The 25,309-nt window shown below is 31.0% G+C and overlaps 1 protein-coding gene across 1 annotated transcript in view; it reads left to right on the forward strand.

Moving 5' to 3' along the window:
• The window catches only part of LOC137923856 (glutaredoxin domain-containing cysteine-rich protein CG31559-like), a 102,578-nt gene that overhangs the window by 16,476 nt on the left and 60,793 nt on the right, over positions 1 to 25,309 (forward strand). The gene's annotated exons all lie outside the window — the stretch shown is intronic.

Genomic DNA, 25,309 nt, shown 5'->3' on the forward strand with positions numbered 1-25,309 from the left:
AGTGAACACTGAATAGCTAATGGTAATCTTAGATAAGTATCTTGCTTCTATTAACTTACGGGCAATAGCTAAGAATAATTTTATTTATTTTTATTAAAAATGGCCACATTTATAAATAGAAATATTCCTTACTGGTGATTTGTGATACGTCGTATAGTTTCATATTGACCCCTTCATATTTAATCACCGTCATCGTTTCAGCTAAAAGACGACGTCTGCAAGGTTTAGGCTTCCCTCAAAGATATCTATGGGGGATATATTATAATCGTCATGCTTGACAGACGGGTCAGCAGTTGGAGGATTGTTTCTTCTAGAAACAATCCTGTATACCTAATGCACAAAAAGTGAATTATGTAAGATTGTATACACTGTATCGAATCCGCGACCTACGATTGCAAGTTTCAGAATTCTACCGCTAGGTTACCACTGCTCAAATGATATTTAATACTAAAATATGTTTCAGGATAAGCTCAAATAAATATTATTGCTTGACGTATCTACTAATATTAAGACAATTATCTATCCAGCCGGAACCGGTATACTGCTGTTAAGACAGCTGATAACCTAACTAGCGGTACAGTGGTACCGGTCGGACAATATCATAAAATTCTATGTGAACTACTTTTTTTCTACGAAGATATATCACCGGCCGACAGTTATTCTATTTATATTAGCATACGTATATACTTTAGACATAGCCCTTTCTAGATCGATCACTAATAAATATATTTCCATGTAACTATGTTCTTAGGGATCTTTAAATTTCTTATATCTATAGAGATATATATCTATAGAAATACAATAACCATAAATTTAACTACATTTATACAAAAGAACGTTTTATAGAAGCCGGCATTCGTTACGCACTATTGAATATATTTTTTTCTCTCGATTCTTGCACAAGTGAAAGTAGATCGTAAATCATTTAAGTTTGTTTACGTGCGTCGTTTACTTAGCTTGTCAATTAGTTTCAACGTTGTCATACTGTTTTGTACTTCCGGATTGTGGAAATTAACAACCGCAAAACATGCAATTATTTAATATTCTACTATTAAGAAATTCGTCAACATAAATCTGTTGTACAAAGCTCTACTATAATTCATTATCATCATCATAATTTAAGTAGTCGTTCACGGCTGGACATAGGCCTCCCCTATTGCTTTACAACAGGACGGCTAGGTATCGGCGTGCATCAAGTATCTTCCGACGATCTAAGCAAGTTTGTCTATTCACCTTGAGGCTATGCGTCCTTCGCGGCGCTTGTGGGTACGTGGTCTCCATTCAAGAATCTGAAGGCCCCAGCGGCGATCTTTTCTGCGCGGTATGTGGCTTGACTGCAACCATTTCAACCTGCCAAACCACTGGACTATGTTCGTTATCGTTTGTCTACGGAACTTCTCATTCCTTTAATGTAATTAGATGATTGTATGTCTGAATTAATGTAAAATTTGCGCAATATAATATTGTTTATATCTTAAAATCCAGAAGATATGTACTTAGAATCAAGAAGGATAAATCGTGATTTAAAACTGTAACAATATCTCATCTGAGACCAATACACTGAAAATGTTAAAATACCCAAGTTCAATATTTTTTTAGTATGAATGTACAGAATTTTACGTGTCATTTTAATAACATTTCACCTTTAACAATAATTTCGTACATTAATAAACAAATGTTAGTGTTTAATGTAGAAAGTGCAAGCGTTGTTATAACGACAGTTTGAATGACCAGATTGACTTAATTTTTAATTTTATTTTGGTTGTGTTTATTTTTGTTTTCAATTGCACTGTTCATAGATAGATAAGATATTATCTATAATTTTTAGAATGGCGCTCGTCATTGGGGACCTCTCGTTAGCCCCTATCTAGGGAAGGACAGGGTCTTTTTATTGTGTTAAATACATCTTACACTCTTAACAATTTCTTTCATTCGTCATCTATTTTTATTCACAATATCTTACAATCTCCTGGCTTACTTTTCTCCTTATAACACAACCTTCCTTTCCTTTCTTCCGCTCCTAAAATACTACAGTAAAATACTTCTTTATATCACAGTACAGTTTTATAAATTATATTTTTTTCCTTTTTGTCTATCTTATCTGTTCTATTTATAAATTTTTTATTAGTTTCTAGTTCTTTAATTAATTATTTAATGTTTATCCCTGCATAATATAAATACAATACAAAGTTTTATCTAATTATAAGTGTATTTAAGTATTTTAGGTAACTAACTCAGCAAAAAATACTCTTTTAATTTTTTAAACTTGTGTGTTGGGAAAATATTTTTAAAATTATGTTGAAAGTAGATATACAATATGGTATAACTTTCAACGCATGGAATACCCAATTTGCTAGTTAAGTCTTTGCAGATATGCTTACCGATGACGTGAGCGAGTGAATGACCTGTCGCTGACCGAATAGCAATCAAAGAGTAGTATGATGCTGCTTCGCGTATGGCAACGCTGTCAACTTTCTTCTTTATTGCCGGAGAGAAAGATACCGAAGTTTTAAATTATTGCTTAAGAACTTCTTTAGTGTTTATTGCGTTAAGCTTCATTTTTAAATTGCCGACGTTCCACAGTTCATTGGTCGTCGAATGGCTGTTACGGTACCTGTTACCGAGCTTTTTGTACCGGCGTGTATTTGATGTGAGTTCCTAACAGCAAATACTCGATATATTACCGTTGCATCTAACAGTTCGGGCAGAGCAACACAATAATTTGTTGGAATCTAACTTGCGCAATCATTTCGTAAAAAGATTAACACCAAGATTTTCAAAGTACCTATTTAAAAAAAGTTGACTTATGATATGCGCAAATAGAAAATACGACTTTTCTAAATGATGTACGAGTTGGTATCTCATCTCATACCCACGTTAGGTAATCTGCAATAATTTTAGCAGATATGTATTACTTATTAAGTACTTTGGTTGGCAAATATTTTTTTCTAAAACTATTTAAATCTTGAAGGTAAACTATATATTAATATGGTTAACGTTTATTGAGTAATCTTAATTATGTATTATTAATAATCATGTTTTCATAATGTATGACGACTGTAGATGTATAGAAACACATCATCTAGTTTATGAAAAATCTCGAGTTAAATAGATTTGATAATTTATATTGGTAATTATCATAAAAACATTCTTAAAATAAATTTTCATTTGATTTTCTCTACGCTTCATTAGAACTTATAAGAGTCAGACAAGGTACAATAAATTATATATTTTCTTGCAAAATTTATTGTCTTTACATTTAATTTTTTTAAAAAGTTCATCATGTTGCCGTTGTATTTAAAGTATGTTTTACTAATATTATTTTTGTGAAAATTTTATCGAATATACAAATCAATGATTAATGTTTTTACATTTCATTAAAAAATATTCTACATTCAATAAATATTAAAGTAAAATAAAATATATCGTACCTTATAGAAATTATAAATGCTTCAAGATTTCTAGCTTGATAATAAACTACTCTATGAACGTCTGTGGCACTTAATTGTTCTTTGCCTCTGAAGAAATCCCAAGCTTTTTTTAAAGGACGCATACGATAAAACAGCTCATCTTTCTTTATGAATGAGACACTAAATAATTAGTTAATTATCTTAAAAAATTAAGAATTAACAAAATTAAAAATTCTTTTAAAAGTTAAGTAAACATTTATGTTTTTTTCTCGTTTAGCTAAAACGATGACTTTTTTAATTAATTATATTGGGATTTTATACACTTATACTCAAAGCTACAGCAAAACAATATAAACCGCATGACTTATTATATGTGCGTACGTTTGGTGTAAGCTGCTCTAAGATCAGGGCGCGTTTGGAAGCCTTGTAACATGAAGGCGGCCATTATGTACGAGCTTGATTTTGTAGTGTTTTTTTTAATCTAAATTAGACTCTTCTGTGTTTTTTCTCGTGGCTTACACAAGTGATCAGTATAAATGATCCTCAATGAATAACAATATCAATAAATAAATACATGTTTCTTGGAATCAACTTAAAATCTAATGTGAACGTAACATGCTGTATAAAGTTTAGGAAAGTGTTATCAATACGTAATAGGTGACTGGTTGTAAACCTACGCAATTGGCACATAAATAATATTTACGATTCTTACGACAGATCTCGTAAAACAACTTTTAGATTTAGAACAAGTCCTCTCTTCTTTTTTCGAACTACCAAAAAATATTTATAATATCGAAGAAGCTTTTTCGGAAAACAATCGATATTGCTATGCTGATTAATAAATAACACGTAATTTCTTAGTTGACAGTTCGAAGACATTTCTGTAATAATAAATTTATTACACCTATTGGTGTCGTGTAAACCTAATTGGATATTACAATGCGGATATTATTATAGAATAAATATAAATAGCTAATTTGATAGAATATCGATAAAGTTCGTAAAGTTGATTTGAAACAGCCAAAATCTTTATATTAGGAGATATCTATTTTATTAATATTAACATATTCACGATATAAGTCAACCTTGAAGAGTCGTGCAGCTGGTGACGGGTGTCTGACGCACTGCTTAGTTATTAGAGGCAGGGTGCTTTAGTTATTAAAACTATACAAATTTAGAATGTCATATTTCATGATCTCTCGCGATTTCGAGAATGTTCCATTTTAATAACAATCTCTAAATCGGAAATGATAAACTATAGAATCGATAAGTAGATGATAACATAGTAAAAGTAGGTTTATAACAAAGTAATTGATTTCTTTGTTAGTACTAGATAAATAAAGGTAGTATAGAAGTATTACCAGAACAAAAATATATCATAATCATTATTTCAGGAATAGGATGTCCACTGCTGGATATAGGAGTTCTCCAAAGATTTCCAAAAGTGCCAGTTAGAAACGATCTGTTTCCTTTGTTTCTGTTCGCCCGATGATTTGTCATGTCTTTGGAATGATTTCTGTTTAACCAATTTGAACTGAAACATATTACCGAAGTTTTTAAAATTTCACATAATGTTATATTTTATGATGAATCTGTGGATTGTATTAAAATGAAAATTTCACATAAGGCGCGTGACATTTTTGCATTCCTTTTTTAAATAATACAGTCATGTGTCATCTTGACATTTCTTTGCAATTGTTGACGCCCACCATGATCGTCTGTCCTCTTTCACTTACTTACGAAATTGTCGTTTTAAGAGCGCTAATAATATGTATTGGTGAATAAAGTTTAATATTATTACTAGTCTAATAAAGCAGAGTACTTTTTAATAAACATTTTGTTTTGTTGAGCGAAACGTTATATTGAAATTCAACATACCATCGGATTGCAATAGACTGGCTGTCATTGACTATTAGGCAAACATTCTGCATTTTCGTCCAGTTTTAAAGAAGAAAAATGTTAAAAAAAAGGATCTTAAATTTTTATTTTAGTTAAAAAAAAGTACTTTAACTAATATTAATCTGACAATAGAATATTAAGAACTTGACCTACTGATGACAATACGACCTCTAGGGTGATTATCCTCTACTTTTTCTGTTAACATCAGTTATTTGAGGTTTTGATCACGCTTCCTGGCAGCAGCCGTAAAAATTGAGTCCTCGGTGCTGAGAGACAGTAAAAAGTATGTTTCTTTATTTTAAGATCGCTGAATGGACTCGTTAGTGCGGAATGCCGTTTGCGGAATTTGCGGTATCTTCCTTTTTTAACGTTTTTTTCTTCTCATTTGGCCACCAACTCGCCTGATAGAAAGTGACGATGATGGTCGAAGATGAAGCACGCAGATTTAGTAGGTATCTATTCTCTCTGACCCTGAAGAGACCTGGTTTATTATTTTCGGGAAATAAGAAAGCTGTCGTATCGTTCCATACTATTTCATACCCTCATATTACTCTTCTAGTATATATTAAATTAACACTAATTATACCAACACTTATTGGGTCCTACTAGAACGTATGGAATATGGTAGTTAGGAGGGAAATACAAATATTTTTTTTTATAATTAGACAAATTGGTACGTTGATCATTTCTTATACAAACACGAAATACAAAAATTTTTGATCCATAGCTCATCATATTGTTTAAATTTTCAACGCAAAATATCAAAATGGGTCATTTGACCCGTAATGGTATATTTAGTGTTAAGATAAAATTTTTATTTCATAATTTATTATAAAGAACTTCAAAATTTAATTAAAGTTTTTTTATAATGCGCATTTTTTTATTTTATTGACACAATGGGTTACATTGTGTCAATGAAGGTTGATAATAATTACTCTAATCAATGCGACTTTGAACTGTCATTCAAATATAATACAAATAAGCTTTAAACGAATATCGAAAAATTACTTTGTTAAAGAATGTCGTTTGTGTTAGTTGTCATGTTGTATAGAATTAGGGAATTCCAAAAAATCTATAGAATAATATCGAATTTTAATAAGCAATAACGAAGCGGTCAGTTTCGCAAATACCGGCCTGTTATTCGGTGTTTTTGACAATCAACTACTAGTTGTTCACCTTGAATGATAAAATAACCTTAACGCACTGTCCATTCTCGTGGCCAGTGGTGGAACTCATCGCCAATGAAGTAATATTCTCTATAAATAATTCTTTATTATTACTCATATTTTTAATTAATTTTAATTTTATATTCGGCAACTATTTATTTCGTAATATCCGTATAAATTCAAAATCAAATTGATGAACAGTTATGAGTTTCATATAGATAGATTATAGATAGAATTTATAAGTATTTGGACACAGATCCACGTTTTCGTGTTTGTTGAGAGAAGGTTTCGTGATTAAACGACTAGAAAATTAAAATTATTTCGATTTTTTTAAGTAGTTTTTTTATAGACTTCTCTAACAGGCTCACTCTTTCATGGTTCTTAAAGTGTAAAATGCTGCAGTCTTATATAGTTTTTATTTCGCAAGAGTTCAGATAAAACAAAAGCTTTAAGGAATATAGTGAAGTGGTCGATCACGTAAGCGAAAATGTTGGTTAAGGTAAAAATGAGTAAGCAAGTATGAGAAGACAGTCTCGCTCGAAAGCTTAGGTATGTTCGCCCACACACACGGTCGTAAAGTAATTTGTCGACGGAGAGATTTTCTAATCTCTTTAAAAGGGAGTGGCTTCTAGACTCCCATTAGTAGTTATTTCAAAAGCGAGACACTATAGCTATCATATTATATACATATATGTATATATAAGTAAAATAATCACATTAGATTACATCACATCAGATAAATGTGTTGATGAAACTTAGTAGTAAGAAAGGCAATAATTTAAATCAATAGAGTTATAGGTGTGAATGTTTAGCATATTTACTGTCAATTAATGTCTATGCAAAAATAAGTGGTTTCAGAAATAATAAATAAAGTAATCATATATAGTAAGAAAAAGTGTTTGCAAAATTAATTATTGTTTATTATCTGTTCTTGTAGATTTTGTGCGGCCTGTCGCATTTCTATACAAAAATACATATTTCAGATTAATCACTTTATAATTAATTTATTATAAGTTTGAGAGAAAACATAATTAAAAAACAACAAAGAAATATTAAAGAACAATCTTTCACGATGCCTCAGGTGATAAGCTATATAAGCTATCTGTAAAAAGCATGTTACGGAACTTTTTAAGTTTATAATCTGTTAATGCACCAACAAACAAGTTTCTTGAAAACCATTCAATGCGTTGTATAACTGACATCTTTAAAACCTGAACATTGATTTTTTGGTGAAAGTGTCGACATGTTTTACGATACTGTCGTTCAATTAACCACGCACAAACCCTTTTGTATATTGGTTAGTTATTTATGAATATATCTGTTATACAGGATGATTGATTAAAGGTATAAAAGCTTTAATTGGGTGAACGTATATATCGGTTGTTGTCAATTTATCTATGATACACTCTATCCCAAAATTCAATGGTTCTAGAAATCATATAAATCGTAATGATAATACCGAAAGAAGAAGCGTAACTAAAATTAGGAATGCTTTCAAAATTTCAAAAAATTATTGTTTACTATCTATCCCTGCAGTTACTCTCAGAAGTTATTGGTCTGTCGCATTATAATACAATAGATAAAATAAATATATATATTCAAAGTGAACACTCACCCTTATTTTATACCCACAAACGATCAACCTGTTTATTATTTAAGTTTCTCCAAAAAGGTTACGTATAGTCAAATTCCAGTTAAAAAATCTTATATACTACAGTGAACAACGTATTTATTGATTTTGTCTTAATATAAAAGAATTTTGAACATATTTTTATTTCTTAACCTACACTTTAGTATAATTTTTAAGGATTTGCTTATGGTACGCGTTATTTTTTTGTTTACATACATCTAATCTAATACGCCATTTTTGGATTTGATTAACGTCAAAATATTTGATAGATGGCAGGCGTTTTACTCTGTGGTTTCACTATTTTTTCTCTCCTCGGCAACATTCTACCAACCGTAATGAAAATATTAAAGAATATTAGCAGAAGTGATTTAGCCGTTCAAGATTTGCGGTTGGCAACATATTTGGCGAATCATTTTTATTTATATATATATACAGAGATATACGTTTAATATTACTAACAGAAGCTTAGCATCTTGAATTGTAAGCCATAATACTCGTCGATATAGTTCATGAGTACGATTCTCGAAAGGTAATTACTAAGAATTCATAGCTGTAAGAAACATTCGCTGTTTATAAACCGTGAAAGAAAACGTAGTGAGGACATATGCATAACTTCGAACAAAAATCAGAATGACATGTAACAACATATCTATGTACATATGTAAACATAATATACTTCGCATTGCATTGACATTGAACTACTATATAAATGTGCATAAATTTGTATAAAATAATTTTATTACTAATAATTATATTAAATCGCAAGAGAAAATTCAAATTAATTTATAAAACAAATAATTATATCCGTTTTCTTAATTTAAATTATGTTTGTTGAATCGGTCTCATTTAAAACGCGGACATCCGCTTTCGAAACTAATAATGCAAAATTTTATTCAAATTAAGTTTTTTTAACCAAAATTTGTTAACTCGGAACGAGAATATTCAAGTTCCACGCGATCGAAGTCGCGGTTGAACGCTAGTTTATAATTAAAGACTGGATCAGACAGACGCGATCGTCTTATTCGTTTTGATTTTGAAATTAGTGGTTAACTTTCTCTAAAACCTGTTATTTTTCTTTACCGAGCGCGTCAGTTTTTGTATATTTAACAACTTTTGCCTTGGTTGCCTTGTCTATAGATTTCAAAGACACATTTTAAAAATTAGAAAAAAAAATAGTGCACATGTTTGAAACACACAAATTTTCGGGAATAATAAAGTCTGCATAAATCAATCACAGTTCAATATAACGGTGAAAACCAAAGATGTGATAATTTCGTACGAAGTATAGAACTCCTTACCGCCTCCCATACAAAACGTATCTTATAAAAATACAAAATTTGGTTCATAATTTCCTAGAAGCTCAAATATGACTATACCATTTCTTTTATATTCAAAGGTACCCGAGGAGTTTGAAATTCGGCTCGAACGGTAACTCCTAACATTTATACACACAACATTAATTTATTACTCTAACTCGAAGGAATTTTCATACAAATCACGGATGGGAACACAAATTATGACATTTTCTTTAAAACACTCAGGTTTTATTTTACAATTTTTCCTATAAGCACTTTCAAAACCACAACTTCCTCTATACTTTTTGTTAATAAGCTTTGGACCGTAGTTATAAGCGAGCCATGTTCAAGTCGCTCCAGTAATCAAAGGGACAACACAAAAACTGCCTCCATGCGCTGCGCACACCTATTATATTTCTACTACCTGATACCATGAGTAATAGACCGGAAACACCGGCTACCTGCGCCTTCGCATAACAACTAACGTTTCAAAGAGACAGTCCGGTTGGATTAAATAAAAAATGTGTACTACTATCATGGCTTTGTATTATATTATAATTGTTTATACTTTGATCGAAACTCAATTGTATTATTATAACAAATTCTTAATAATTCTTTTCCTTTTAAATTTTTCTTATATATTGACTATAGATTACGCCGTTTTTTTAAAAGTCGTCATTAAGCATAGTGATTTATAAAGTCGCCAGTTTGTTTTCCGGCAAATGGACACCTTTGTGTGAATTATGTCAAATACGCAATGATGAACAAATATCATCATTTGAGACAGGAATTCCACTCCTGAATACAGGCCTTAACCAGAGTATTCCAAAATAAGACTGGATCCATGCTTCCTATATCTTGTTCGTCATCTGATTTCAATCATGTGGGTGTGGAAAAAATATACTAAGTCCGAAAATTTGAAAAGATAATGACACTTCGTTGTCGTTTCAGTCCATAGGCGCCCATTGCAAGGCGTAGATCTCCCCCAGAGATATTCATAGATGATATACCGTAATCGACACACTTGGCGGATTGGCGATCGCAGTGTGGTATTATGGTACGCAGAGGGCGCTGCTCTCCACCCTCTGGAAACTTGTTTGTGGGCAGTGAAAAAGCCATATAAATAATGCAAAGAGCGAATTATATACGATTGTGTTCCGAGAATCGAACACGTGACCTACGATCGAACGAAGTGTTAATCTCCTCCACCACTGAGTAACCACTGCTTATTGATATTTACCAATCCGAATTAAGCCTGTGTGGTTTGGCGAAAGTTATCCGGCTAATATAACAATTAAGTTCGTGAAAATTGGGTAATTACAAATAGATATTATATATATGTATAATAACAGCGTGAAACGAAGGTAGTACAAAAGAATCTTAAACTTTGGTTTTAGAACTTAGATATTATTAGAAGTTGCTCAGTTATTTCGTTATAAGCAATAATTAAACATAAACAAATATCTATATATTATTAAAATTAAATTGTTTTTATGTGTTACATACCACACAATAGTTCATTCAAGAGCGCAAAATTTAAATCATTTATGTATTAAGCATATAACTATAATAATTATCATGTCAGTGCAAGAAGCAATATAATATTGTCTCTAATTTGATAATAGATCTCTCAGCTCTAATTAATTAAACCGAAATATTAGATGGGTACCACATGCATGTATAAATAACACAGTACATTGAAAATATTGTAGATATACTAATAGCTTTATTGCTATCATTAAATGATGAAAGATATTTACAATACTTAGTTAATATTAATTTAAAAAGATGCTATTCATCATTATTTATGCAATAGGACGCTTATGGCTATATAGGTCTCTCTCATAGGTATCTAATAGAACCGCTACGAAGTGGTCTTTATCCAGCGTCCTACAACGACCATGGTGAACCTCTGAGATTCATAGGCAAGCTATTAGTAGATCAACGGGCTATGAATGGACTGTTCTGCGGAATTGAATCAGAAATTAAGAGATTCGTAAAAGAACAAAAGTAAACGATAGAGCCCAGCAGGTCAGCAGTTGAAGTACCAGAGAGCAGGCCATATGGCACACATCTGTGTGCCAAATGGCCGCTGGAACCTTGAGTTTCACGAGTGGAGGCTATGGAGCGGACGTAGTGTAGGAGGTCCGAAAAGTGGACAGACGACATTGTTTAATAATTATTAGCACCATGAGAAATGCATTATAATTCAATATCAGTTTCTCATAAAGAAATGCCTAAATCGAGTGTAACGTCATTTAATTATTATCACTTTTCAACATTCATCTATTTTAATTATAAACTCATGTTAATATATATTTTTTTGCCTAAAAATTGCAATGACATGCCAACAAAGTATATGACACACGATTTATGTATATTTATGTGTATGTTCAGTTAATAATAAATTATTGTATATGTATGTTACGATGTGTACATTAATAATTAGAATAATTATTATTAGAGAACGGAAACCCTTTTTGAGGTTAGCAACATTGTTGCATTGGTGCAATTTTTAAAAGAGTAACAAGTTTTAATAGTTTTGGTCTTTACCACAGGGGCGTTTAAGCAAGTATTCGCGAATCGGTTCAGTGCTGATGAAAGCGTCGCGTGAGTTGCCTGTTAACATTGCAAACTTGACAATGAACGTTTACTTTCAAGTTCTGACCTTTTGTTGCATATCTTGACTACGGCTTGACTTGTGTGGTCATAGACAGAGCAAAGGTAAATAATATAATTGTTTGTAATACCGAAGATGTTGGGCTCGATGCTTTAGACTTCCATTCGAGATTTTAGTGAATAGTTATCTGGATAGAGTTATATATCTCTACTATGTTGTTGTCATCCGCTCGTTTTGCGTGTCACAGGCTGCCTTTTAAGTTTTTTTTTCATAAAATCAATTCTAGGTATTTTTTCTACGTATATTTAGTAAAATCCATTCTGAGTCGACCTCTACTCGCCAAAAGGAATATTCCTAATTCCAAATCTCGAAGCCTAATGTTTTTAGAGTGATTATAATTACTCTGTACTAAGACGAAAGTATTCGATATAATCCAGCAGAATAGCAGGTTAAAGTGACAGCGGACAGGCCGCATAGCAGAATAGATGGCCACTAAGTCTAAGGTTCTGGATCGGACACTACGGAGCGATAAGAGTAGGAACTGCAAGGTGAAGAGGTCTAATTGAAGTTGTCAGAAGACGCCGTATGCTGGCTACTTTCAATCTCCTTATGTATGGCCGTAGAAGTTTTACGATTAAAATGATGACGATTTAAATTATATTTCAAGTAAGATTTTGCGGCATTTCTTTTAAGGCTTTTTTTGTTTTAAATGATTTATTTGAATATATTCTTAAAATATTTATAGAGGTATGTGTAAAACAATTAGAAAACGAAGACATACGTTCTTAACCATAATAGATTCAAATGGTAATAAATACGTTGTACAGCAATTCCTCAACAAGTTCTGATATTTATGCGCTTGACTGAAAAACTCTCTTTATGTAATCCATTTTAGTTTATTGTAATAAAGTCTAAATTTGTTTGTATATTCGTTCAACACAACCGCCACAAAATCGTGACTCTGTCGATTAGGGATCAAGTCAATTCATATAAAGTTTAATAGACGATCAATTTGACGTTAAAGTTTTGTCACTTGGAATTAATATTTGTTAGGTTGTAACAAAATGGAGGTTTACAATAAGTAGTAGACTAAAAATAAGTGTCTTATATTTATTATAAACAGATTTAGTGAAGAAAAATAGAAGAAGAAAAATAAACTGTTTTCAGCTATGGAATCTTGTCCCCACCGCACTTTTGTTTCTAGATGTTTTCGCTCCGACCATGATATTGTCTCTTGAAGTATCCTTATTAAAAACTTCTTCCATTAATCCCTTGACATACATGGACGGCTCTAACTCGTCGCGCATTTCATGTGCCGTTGTAGACTTTTATTATAAACTAGCAATATAATACACGGACGTTATTAAATTGTATACAGTAATGGAAGTTTAAACATAATGACCACTGTTTCTGATATTGCCTGAGTGATCACTGGCGTGCCAGGCAAGCTGAATTAAATGGTATATATTATTGATTTTTACTAGTCATTACTAATTAATTGGCCAGGAAAATGACACCGTTTTCATTTATTTTGGTATTTAATGTAAAGTTTCATAATTTATTTTAAGAGCATCAATGTATTGCAAATTAAATAAATTTTATAATAAAAAAAATAAGAATTAAGGACTGCGAATACACTATTAGAAAAAAAACAATTATGAACTTCTACATAGTAATATGAATTGTTATCCTTTTTGTATATTTCGTATTCGATTCTTATTTAAATATTACTTGACCATTAATATTTGAAATGTTATTCATTTTTTAAAATCATACCATTTAATATAAATAAACATGCCAATATATATAAATATATTTAGATGTATCAAGCTTAAATAAATATTTAATTGCATAATAAGGTAAACTTTTATAATAACCCAGGGCATTTTCTTTTCTTTTAATTTTTATGGCTTTATTGTGTAACCAAAATTTTTATGGTCTCAATATGTTCTAAATTAATAAAAACTCTTTTGGCAAAATATTGCAAAAAAGGATATGCATTATCCATCTATATTACATAAAAAGAAGGTAGGTGTGACATTTCATTATAGCCTGATAAAAGATTTAGGCCTGTTAAGGACTCATTTCTAAAATACGCATCTAAAGTACCTTTACAAGGATCGATTAAGTCGAACGTCATGTCCCTATAACGCGATGAATCGGCACTCGCTGGTTGAATCAGCGGAATGCTGTGAAGTTACGTCATAGAAGTCGGTTAACTTCTCATCAAATATAACCAAGTATCGATAATGATTCAAATGAGTATCTTTTTAAAACTTCAACTTGCTTTTGTAAATACCATTGTAAAAAATAAAAAAGAAGATTTGACAATTGAAAATTAAAATTTTATGCAAACTATTTATTAGTGATTTTTTTTGGCTGCGTATTTTTTTTTATAAGGCCATTAACTTATTAATAAAAAATTCCATTATATTTGAGATAACTTTTGCTTAAACCAAACTAAAGTTTTAAACTCTTAATTTATTTATGCATGCATTAAAATAACAAGAAAAAGATTTAAAAGTGAATCGCTAAGCAAAGCATCTTCATAACATTCTGAAATATAAGATATTTAAATATATTTTTTATAAATTCAGCGTGTAATGTTATTTATAACCAATTCCATTCGATAAAATTCATATATGAACATAAATGTTAACAGCTTAATTTCGCGACGCACCATAGGGTTTTTCCAACCCATGACATATTCAGAATTATGGTTAATTTATGGAAATAACAGAAACATTTAACATTAAAAAATACCGATTTATATTCAGATCGAACAAAGCCGTTTGTCAAGTAATAAAAGAATCTAGAAGTTAAACCAACATGAATACTATAGGTGATTTTGTATAGGTGTAAAAGCATTACAGGAGTAAAATTAATGTCTGAACCACATCCTATTCAAAAATTAATTGTTTCAGAAATGATAAATAACGTAACGATAAAATAGTAACATAAAGTATTTTCTGAATTCGGATTTCTTCGTATTAAAATTATTTTTGAACTGCTAGAAGTTATTGGACTGCCGCATTGCAATAGAAAAAAAAATGTAGCATGTTTCAGAGTTATTGGTTTATGCAGGATGATTAGAATTAGGTATAAAAGCTTTTTTGCCACTTTAAACTTTTAACACATGTGATTATAAATCCTGTATAAGTACAAATATCACTTAAGGTTCATAACTCATAAAAGTCTAATAAAAATATTTTTTAAAGCACAGATAAGTAACAACAACATAGAAACTAATAAATAAACGCAAATATGGCGACTTGTCATGCCACAGATAGCCGTTCGAGCCATCCGTCGCAACTCGATCGCATGAATGGAAATTTAGATCACACTTGGAAAGCCGATCTTGACTCGAAGGTTGGCTTGTGTAATTTACAGATCGAGAATGTAATTGCGCATTTACGGCGCATTTGTGTCGAATTTAAAAAAAATCTAGTCACGCATTCTAAATTTAAATTAAAGGTTATGTGCTTGAGGGACATATTTAAATTATATTAAATGTTTCTTACGACCTCGGTTTAGCGGTCAATATTATATAACGATTACATGGGTTCTGTTCTTTTACAGAAATCCGTGTAGGTGGATGTGTGCCGTCAATTTAAACTGCCGAACAGTACTTTAGTATGCGCGCAAGTAGTGCTAGACAAACGTCAAACTGTTTATTCTCAAATACCTTATGTGCAATTGTGTTTGAATGTTGTACTCTCCCATCTCATTGCTCACATGCTTTAGGCGGTACCAGCTGTCCCCTGCCCACTGCGCGTGGCTTGCATTACCTTTTGTGGGTGTAACTTCATAAAATCCATTCTTCGTAATTTTTAGCAAGTCAATAAATATTTTTTAACTCCTTTTTAAGTGAAATTTCGAAAATTCGAATAAAGCTGTAATTCAGTAAGTAAGTCAGCTCGTAGGTGGAAATTTCTCATATGTATATATAGGAAATATAAAATATCTTATATAACAAGTTAACGAGCATGGAGTTAATGTTTCACAAAATTTAATATTATAAATTACAATATAGCATACCATTATTATAGCATAGCGTTTGCTTTATTAGCGATTTGTTTTTTTTTGCCAATGACAAATACTCTTAGACCGTTGGCATGTTCAATTTCACAGAACTGGAGGTGACAGAGCGTTGAAAGCGCTTGGGAGCTTCGGGTTAGGATATTGCATTATTAATTTCACTGTTTCTTTTTGTAAATAACGCTAAAAAATACCGTAAATTATTCGATAAGCAAAATGTATTGTAATTTTTTTTTATTTAAGAAGTGAACCGGGTTGTCTAATTTCTTTTTTTAATTTATTTTTCTGAAGGCCATTACGATTTTAGGTCGTTTAGGTAGATGTTGTTCTTTTCAAGAGTGTCCGAAAGGGTGGAACTACTGCACCATCGGCTTATACTTTCCTATTATAATAATTTTTATCTTTGCGCGTGGGGGGTAAAGGGAGCCAAAAACGTATAAACGAGATTTAAAAAAATTCACACAACTATTTCGAAGAATAAACGCCAAAGTTTCTGTCGGCGGGCATGCTTACTTAGCCAAGAAATAGCAACCGATCATGCTGGGATGTCGACCTCTCGGGCACGCTTGCGCCTTGTGAGTCCTTCTAAACGCTTGACGGCCTCCCAATCCCGTACTATTGCACTGGATGTAATTGACCGAGCCGCAGTTACTGGGGGAGCCGTCGAAGAACCCTAAGTTACACGAAGTTTAGGTTAAACGCATTCTGCGCTTTGCTTCCCAAAGCTTGCGGATTCTGTAAATGCAAATTAGGCCACAATTTAGACCCACGCCGAAAAATGATACTAAAATGGACGTAAATTGTACATATGAAAAAAAGTAAAAAAAAATAGCGCGTTCTCTTACGAGTGTAATAAGAAAGTTCGCTTGTACGCAGTGTACCATGCCTTTTAATAGCTACTAGCCTCTTGCTAAACATTCACTTAAAAAGAAACATGATTTTAGTATTAAATAACGTGGTCTACGAAACTCGGGTTATGGGTTCTTTACTGTCTTTTATAATTTCACGCCGATTTCGCAAGTTGATGTGGTAGTTAACAAATAAACGGCGCGCAAAACTATGAGGACTTAAGACCCTTAGGTAGGCTTTAGGGATTAGGAACACTGAGACCTTGGAGGTTCCGTGGTCTCCACTTCAAAGGAAGTGCAGATCGGAACAGAATACCAAGCACTGCGTAAGACATAAACCCAAATGGTAAACAGATGACCTTTTTAAGGTCGTCGGAAGATGCTAGGGGCAGCCCACATCTAATCAGTCTATTCTAGGAAATCTACGAGAATTATGTCAAGAAGTTTACGTCCTACGACTGGAATGATGATAATACCTTATCATGTTAACTAACGAGATAACAAAATTTTAGCTATTACCTAAAGGTTGAAACTCTTGATTTAATAGCGAAAATAGCGAAATAAATAGTACAATAAACAGTAAAAGAGTAATATATAAAGTTTTAAAGCCATCAATAGTACGTACGCATAAGGTGACATCATTCTTACATCGTTACAATAACTTACTAACATACTCAATAGAACAAATCATAATGTTTTTCAATATCCTGACGCGTGTTCGTAGATTACTTAACTCGCAATAATAACACGTAAAACAAATACCATTGTTAAGTATAAACACTTAAGTAATACAAACAACTGCGTAATATCAACTAGCTTTGATACAACGTTACGGAAAATTCCGTTGAAACGTGTCCTACATTTAAAATGCTATCAAAACTTCGGATACTAATGTTCGTAAATGATGTAGCAAGAATAATTTTAAATGGAATCTAAAAATACCAAACATGCTACATCTTGTAATTCTTTAATAATAATGAAGTAGACTCCATAGAGACTTCGACATTTAATATAAATGGAGATTTTTTAAAGTTAAACTATATATATCTATGATACTAATTCTAATTGAAAAAGAGAAGTGAATTTTGTATATGAAAATGATGACAACTTGAAATTTAAAACCTTGCGTTAATCACAACTGCGCTCGCCTTAAAACATTTAAACTGTATGGTTCCTAACCTCAGTAATTTTTTGCAAAAAACATAGACACTGAAAAAAAGACCTGACTGATGCTTAACTTTAATTATGTAAAAAATTACATAGATGATAAAAAATTCTCAAATGAACAATAACAACAAATAATGCTACCAATGGACTAGATAAAAATTGTAATAGAAAGTATGTAATACTAAATTGTGTACTTTAAAACGTGAGTCCTTGCAGCTCGAGAGAATAATTACAAAGATTGCTTGTGTTTGAACCAGAAATTGTAATAAATAATTCATATTATAAGAAGACGAAGGCCTTTGACTAATGGATTTTGCCAGTGATGACAGTCGCCAAGACGTGGTCGCTTACAATGTGTCTCATGAGAAAGTCATCAAGAGAGAAATATAAAGGGTTATGGTCGGAGTTTCGCTGCGAGATCGAACTAGAAATGAGAAGATTCGTAGAAAAACCAAGTCCTCGACCGACGTAGCTTGAATAATTGCCTGTCTAAAGTGGCAGTGGATAGAGCAAATCCCTCGTGCAATCGATGGAATGGAAAAATAAGAAGAAAAATAATAGTCACTTATTGAATTAATTAAATGAAAACCGACCCATTCACAACACGTTATAAATATTTGATAAATATTTCAAGAAATCGTAAGTACAAACGATTTTAAAAGAATATATAGTTATTATAAAAACTATATACTTTAAGAAAGCATAAATTAAAACAATACAAAAAATTTCCGTGATTTAAAATACAATAATAATGAACGTTTTCTAAAACAGCTTGATAATAAAAAAAAACTTGTTCAATATTGTTTACATCTTTTCATCGCCTTTTTGCTTTGAACTTGCGGTTATTTATAGTTTAATAGAACAAAAAGTTGCACGAAACGTAATAGGAGTATTAAATTTCTTTAAAATTATCTTCCATATTTTGCACGTATATGTTTACTTGTACGTTTTTTTTAGTTATTTTATTTAAATCATTCAGCAAATAGATTTTATACTTGTCCAAAGTTTTAATTTTATTCTATACAAGATATTTTATTAGATACACGTTAATATCAATCGGTATATAAAAAGGCGCTCTTCCAACCGGCCTTGACTGCTTGACTTTTGGTATCAGACTAAATGTCGGGATCAGACATAATTTGAAAGGTCATATTTTGAGGTGTGATAGTAATGATAAACGAATTATACGTAATATACGCTAACAATTACAAATAGTTGCGAAGACGAAAATGATCCTAACACAATTTAGTTTTTCTAACACTAGATGTACGCAGTCTGGTCAATTGTCTCATACATGGTCTAAGTTGTTTAATCTCAGCACAGAATTCTTGATCACAGAGATTGCATTCTAAGTTAATTTTCTAAACACACTGCAAAAGACATGATTAAGGTCAAAACTAATTCTGTCCTTTTGCGTTTGCATCATCGTGGAATTTTTCTTTTCCTTATGTACACAGGGTGACCTTTTTAAATTATTATTAGGTTTTCGCACATCGTATCAAAAGTTAATTATAACTCTTGAAGTTCCTGTTTAATATACGAAGATCGATTAAGAATTATTGCATGATAAAGTTTTATTGGAATCTCAAGGTTGTGACGCCTTGACACCTGTATGAAAAACAAGATCTATGTCAATGTTGAGTAAGCAATTAGTTACAGTTAACTATGGCCTCTTCTAAATATCCTGTTTATTTGTTTTTGAATATTATGCAAATATTATGGAAAGTTGTGCCAGTAGGTATGTGGGACCGGGGAAAGTGATTCTGTTAACGATGGGTATGATGGGGTAATCTACTTGTAGTTCATCAATCATTTTTTTGTTCTGTTAAGATGACTGCTATCAATCTTACATATATGAGCTGTCTCTGTAGTTCTCAGCATTACGAAATACTTGCAGCGTTGCAAAATACACTTTGCCATCTTAAAATTAAAATTCGTTCAGCGGTCAAAGGTCCAATGGTAAGCCTTCAGTGGCGTATTATGTCAGCGGTCTATAAATCACAAAAATAAACAGTGAAATTTTATGTACATAATTTTTTTGTCATTACTGTTATTACTATTACATAAACGTTTAAGATGACAAAGCGTTGATGGTGCATATCCTAGACTTCTTTATTAATTTATTCATGTCATTATCTACTTGTGTACATTATGAGAAGAATGCTTAAAAAAGAAAAGCTCAATTTGTCAGAAACTCGAATTAAATTGAGCTCGATGGGAGCTCGATGGGATCATTGTTATTTTAGCCATCCTCCCCTATAATGGCATCCTTCAACTTAAATGTACAAGGGTCGCAAACACATTTTAGTATGAAAAGGGCCCACGACAAACTTGACGGTTTCTTTGATTTATATGATTTACATTAATTAAGATCTTAGGCTCACTCAACACGACCCCTTATATTACATGTTTCCCCATACGGGTTTAAACAGATTTTATAACATTTATGCTCCCCGAAGGATCTTCAAAAAGTAATACTTTTGCTTTTAATAAAGCGAGTTTTCAAATATTTACACAAGTTTTTTTCCTCCACATTAGTATTTTATGACACCAAATTTTTTATCACATTTTACCATGGGTGATTTTAAGAAAAAAGGGGTAATTTGATACGCCCTAAATTTGTAACGATAATTTCTCATAGTTCCGAATACCATAGCGAAGATTCGAGTATTTTAGTGAAAGTGTTCCCAATAGATTCTGTTATAAATTATAGATTAGTTTTATTGCCTATTCTGACGTGTGCTATGTTATCTGAGACCAAATATTGAAGAATTCTTTCCTTTGAAATCTTAAATATATTTTTTTCGAAACTATTTTGTTTATTACCAATTTAATACTATTTTATGGTTTATTTAACGCAACCTTCTTCCGAATAGAGATTGTGAAGTATAGAAGAAAATTGTGATATAAGAGATTATGAAGGAAAACCCGAGTTGTAACGTCCATGCCCTACACATGGCAGAGGGGAAGAGAGACCCCAAAAACGTGGACCATAAAAAGAACCTTCCGCGTGATTTAGCATATTAAAACGGAATATATATTTTAACATGAGGCTAAAACTTTGTACGACACCTTTATTGTGTACAAAGTTAATTATTTGTATTATTACTCTTTTATGTAACCTTCATATTTTTATTGCTATATTTTATTGAAGAAAATGGATCGATTCGGTGTACAAAACACAGAACAATTGAGTTTATTTAAATCCGGACATGCTTAGTTTGTTCGTAATTATGTATGTAAGCAATATTTTCTACTCCGTGACAATTGGCTATTATATTGAACGATGCCTCGTTTGCATTGACTAGCACCAACGAACTGTAAGCTACTTAACATAAAACCTGTATGCAAATACACATGTTCTATTGTTTAATTGTGTACTGAATATCCCATTTCACTAAGTCTTCTACCCTTTTAAAGAATAAACGTTCGCAACGAGTATAGTGCAAAAGTATCACTTAAAACTTGAATCAACTTGGCCATTCGTTAAACTTTACATTTATTAAATGTATAAATTATTTGAGTATATTACCAACAAAAAATAATTACATTTCCAAACCAGTGAGTATCCGTATTGGAATAATGTCTTTTTTTATCGTATTAAATGTTCTTGTTTCCTGCTCTTTACAACAAAGTTTCAATGATTAATCATTTGGACCTATATAAGGAGGAAATAATATTTATAAAAGCAATAAAAGTGTAAATGTACCTAAAAAATTACATGAAATATTATGATTTACCAATGTTACCAATAACAGAAGTCCAAAAACAGAAGTCGATGTATTAATTTAAATTATAATATTCATTTTCAAAATAATTTGAAAGTAAAATAAAGTCATAAATACTAGGTCTAATAAGCTGCTGTAACAAGGCTTTGATAACTTAAAACTTAAGACATCTGAAGGAGATTACAGATGTATTCCATCTGTCAGAGATGTCCATTGACCACAAGCTAAAATTTATGAAGATGATTTTAGAATTACAAGCTATTATAGTCGCCGCGCATTATTGAGAAATTTTATTGGGCACAGCTACTTGGTTCTATTTGTTATTTACAATTTTAGGAAAAGTCACTAACTAATTATTAATAAATATTATAAATAAAGTTAAGTTGGTTACAAATTTGCTGATTACAAGTAATAACAAACAATTCCATATAATTTAATCTATTGAATAATGTATTCACAAAAATTTACGGGTACTAAAGATTTAAAAAAATATTAGAAGTACAGAGGAAGTAAGAAATAAAACGTATTAAAACTAAAGAATACAGTTTGAGTTGAACATGGAGATGTCTCTTGTCGTTTATAGTCAATATTACCAATAGCAAAGATTACTAGAAAAAGTTAATTTCAAATTTTAGTCTCCTTGTTTTATTAATAGATATAATCATCTTTTATCGTGTTAATACAGCGATAAAGATCGCAATAATAACATACGTCCCATTAAAACATTTTTATGCAAAATAAAACATGTTAAAGTTAACGTTTACTCTCGTTACGTGTAATATAACTGGACATAATTGCAGAATAATTGCTACGTAGCAAATTATACGCAGTGGTACATGCAGAAACTATTGTATTGCGCCTAAGAATTCATTAGAGAATCAATTCGTCTCGACACTTAAAAGGGGAAAGTGTTCTTAGCGTCTGTTTTGGTGTGACTGCGATTTGAGAGACTGTAATCATCGAACGTTGAGTGATTAAGACGTTCCGGCGTGGATAATCTCGTTCGTTCCGTACAGCATTGGGTAAATGAATGAATTAAATTTTAAATTTTAAAATAGTGATCAAACTTTGCAACAATTTAGCGGACTACGAAGTCAGATCTCGAACGATGATGGACATACTAGCAATACTATCATGTATTAAGCAAATATTTCACTTCATGATAGTGTCGGCGACTCCCTAAAGTCCCAGTAATATTAGGCGCAGAAATTCACCCTGTGTGGATAATAAGTAAAATAAATAATATGAATTAATAATAATGCTAAACGGGTCTCAAATGGTCAGCCGAAACGAAAGTTCTCTTTATGGGCCGTTGTGTCTCCATATAGCGATTGTGATAGCAACTTAAGAACTATTTCAAAATCTTTAGAATATAACAGCTGAACAACTGAAAGTCCTGAAGCAAACAGTGGTGAAACAGCATTTCTCAACGAGGAAAATAAGCGAAATAATAACATTCTTGCAAAGCATTAACAAAAATGATTTAAACTTTTACTGCGCGTATATGTACTTTTATTTGTATTTACACACATATATTACACACATATGTTTTAGTAACTATTTTACAGCTATTATTAAATCCGTTATTTATAGTAATTATATATAACTATGTATGTACATACGATATAACTTTCGTACGTTTATGTTACAACGATCTATTGAAAATTATGTTGTTAGAGAACATTAACTACAACATTAACATTTTTTATCATAAATACTTATAAAAACGTTTCTTAAATATTTATAAAGTATTTATACATTATAAGTACTCTGTATTTTAATATTTATGTGTATCGGATTTCCAACTCCTTCTTTGCAAGATAACCGTTCGCTTTGTTTTCCTGATATCAGACTTACTTTCTTTTCCTGTATTAATGTACAATAAAGTATTAAACAAATAAAAATATGGTTTCGTTACTTTCCTATAGTAATTTTGTGTTAATATTTTATGACTATAAACTTTTATTTTCGTCACTATATGTATATAAGTCCACAAATACTTAAAAGCTAAAATAGTGATTTATTATATTTAATATTTATTTTTAACTTTTCCATCATTAGCTAAGTAGGCTTAATAAATATATGCTTAATAAATTTCTTCTCATGTCTTTCATTAATCTTCTATGTTTTGTGTTTTTTAAACAAGTGAAATCCTCTCATAGGGTCAAACAAAGTCAAGAGAAACTGCGATATTAGCTTTAGTACCAAGAAATAATCTTAGACTATCAGATAAGTTTTAGATTTAATAAAACTTGTTCCCCTTTTTTGTTGTGTTTTATATTTACTATTACGACACGCAAGTTTTGTAGACTTCAAAAATATACAGGATGATGTATTATAGGTGTAAAGACTTTGAAAGGGTGAATGCTTAAATTATTTACTATCAATTAACACATGGAACTCTTATACAAAAATCAGTTGCCGAAATTAAAAATTACATAATGTTATATACATAGTAAGGAAAGGTGTTTTAAAGTTTAGATATTAAAACCTTATATTAAAGTCAATTGTTGTTCCTTTTTTTGGCCTTTCGTATTCCAATAGAAAATAAAAAAAATTGAAAAATATTTTTGAGTTTACGCGTATATAATAAAGTTCCAGATTATCTTAGACCTTCGTTTTCTCAGTTGTCAAATCTAAAATTTTAAGTATGCAATTAAACATGTCTTAGTACAGTATTCAAGAGTTTTTAGTTGATCAAAAAATTGACTGTTGTTTGTTGACTCATGTACATGGTTGATATTATATTGTTACATGTTAACAATTATTAAATTTCATTTAAAAAGAACTACTGTTGAGCTTCTAGCCGTCTCTTCTCAGCAGATTAGCAGTCCGAGTGGGTGGTAGCTTCTTATAATTATAAAATAATCAACTATTCGCACGCCTTAGAATTTTGTTGTGAGAAATTTATACCAGATGATTGGAATAGGTTTAAAAGCTTTAAGACTGAGCTGGCATATAAGTCGTTGTGAATGTGTAGCGTAATAGAAAGATGTAAGAATGCGACAAGGCTAATATTATCTGGCTGTACAAAGTCCGCAGATACTGATAGTAAACATTAATTATTATTATATATTTAGTATAGTATAATTAATATTATATATTTAGTAATCCGAATTTTGTAAACTCTTGTTATACCCGTGTATCATCATTACGTAATTAATTATTTCTGATCTCATTGATCTTTAAATAATGTTTATATATTACATGGATTATTAATATACATATATTATATATAATATATAGAGATAACAATACATAGATTATTTGACAGTAAATGAACTATACCATGCATTACATATTGACCTTTTTAAAGCTTTTACATTTATAACCAATCCACTTAAGTTTGTCTGCTAAGAGCTAATATTACAATTTACCAAATGTGTTATAGACTTAGTGAAACATGTTACTCTATTGTATAATATTTACTGTTAATTGAGATACAAAGTTTGCAGATCTAAAAAATGTTTTTGTTATCAAAAAATATTTAGGTATTGTACATAAGAAT

This window comes from Battus philenor, unplaced genomic scaffold, assembly GCF_028537555.1.
Source record: "Battus philenor isolate CCGP_79_NKW_IND1 unplaced genomic scaffold, ilBatPhil1.0.hap1 SCAF_22, whole genome shotgun sequence".
NCBI classification, from domain to species: domain Eukaryota; kingdom Metazoa; phylum Arthropoda; class Insecta; order Lepidoptera; family Papilionidae; genus Battus; species Battus philenor.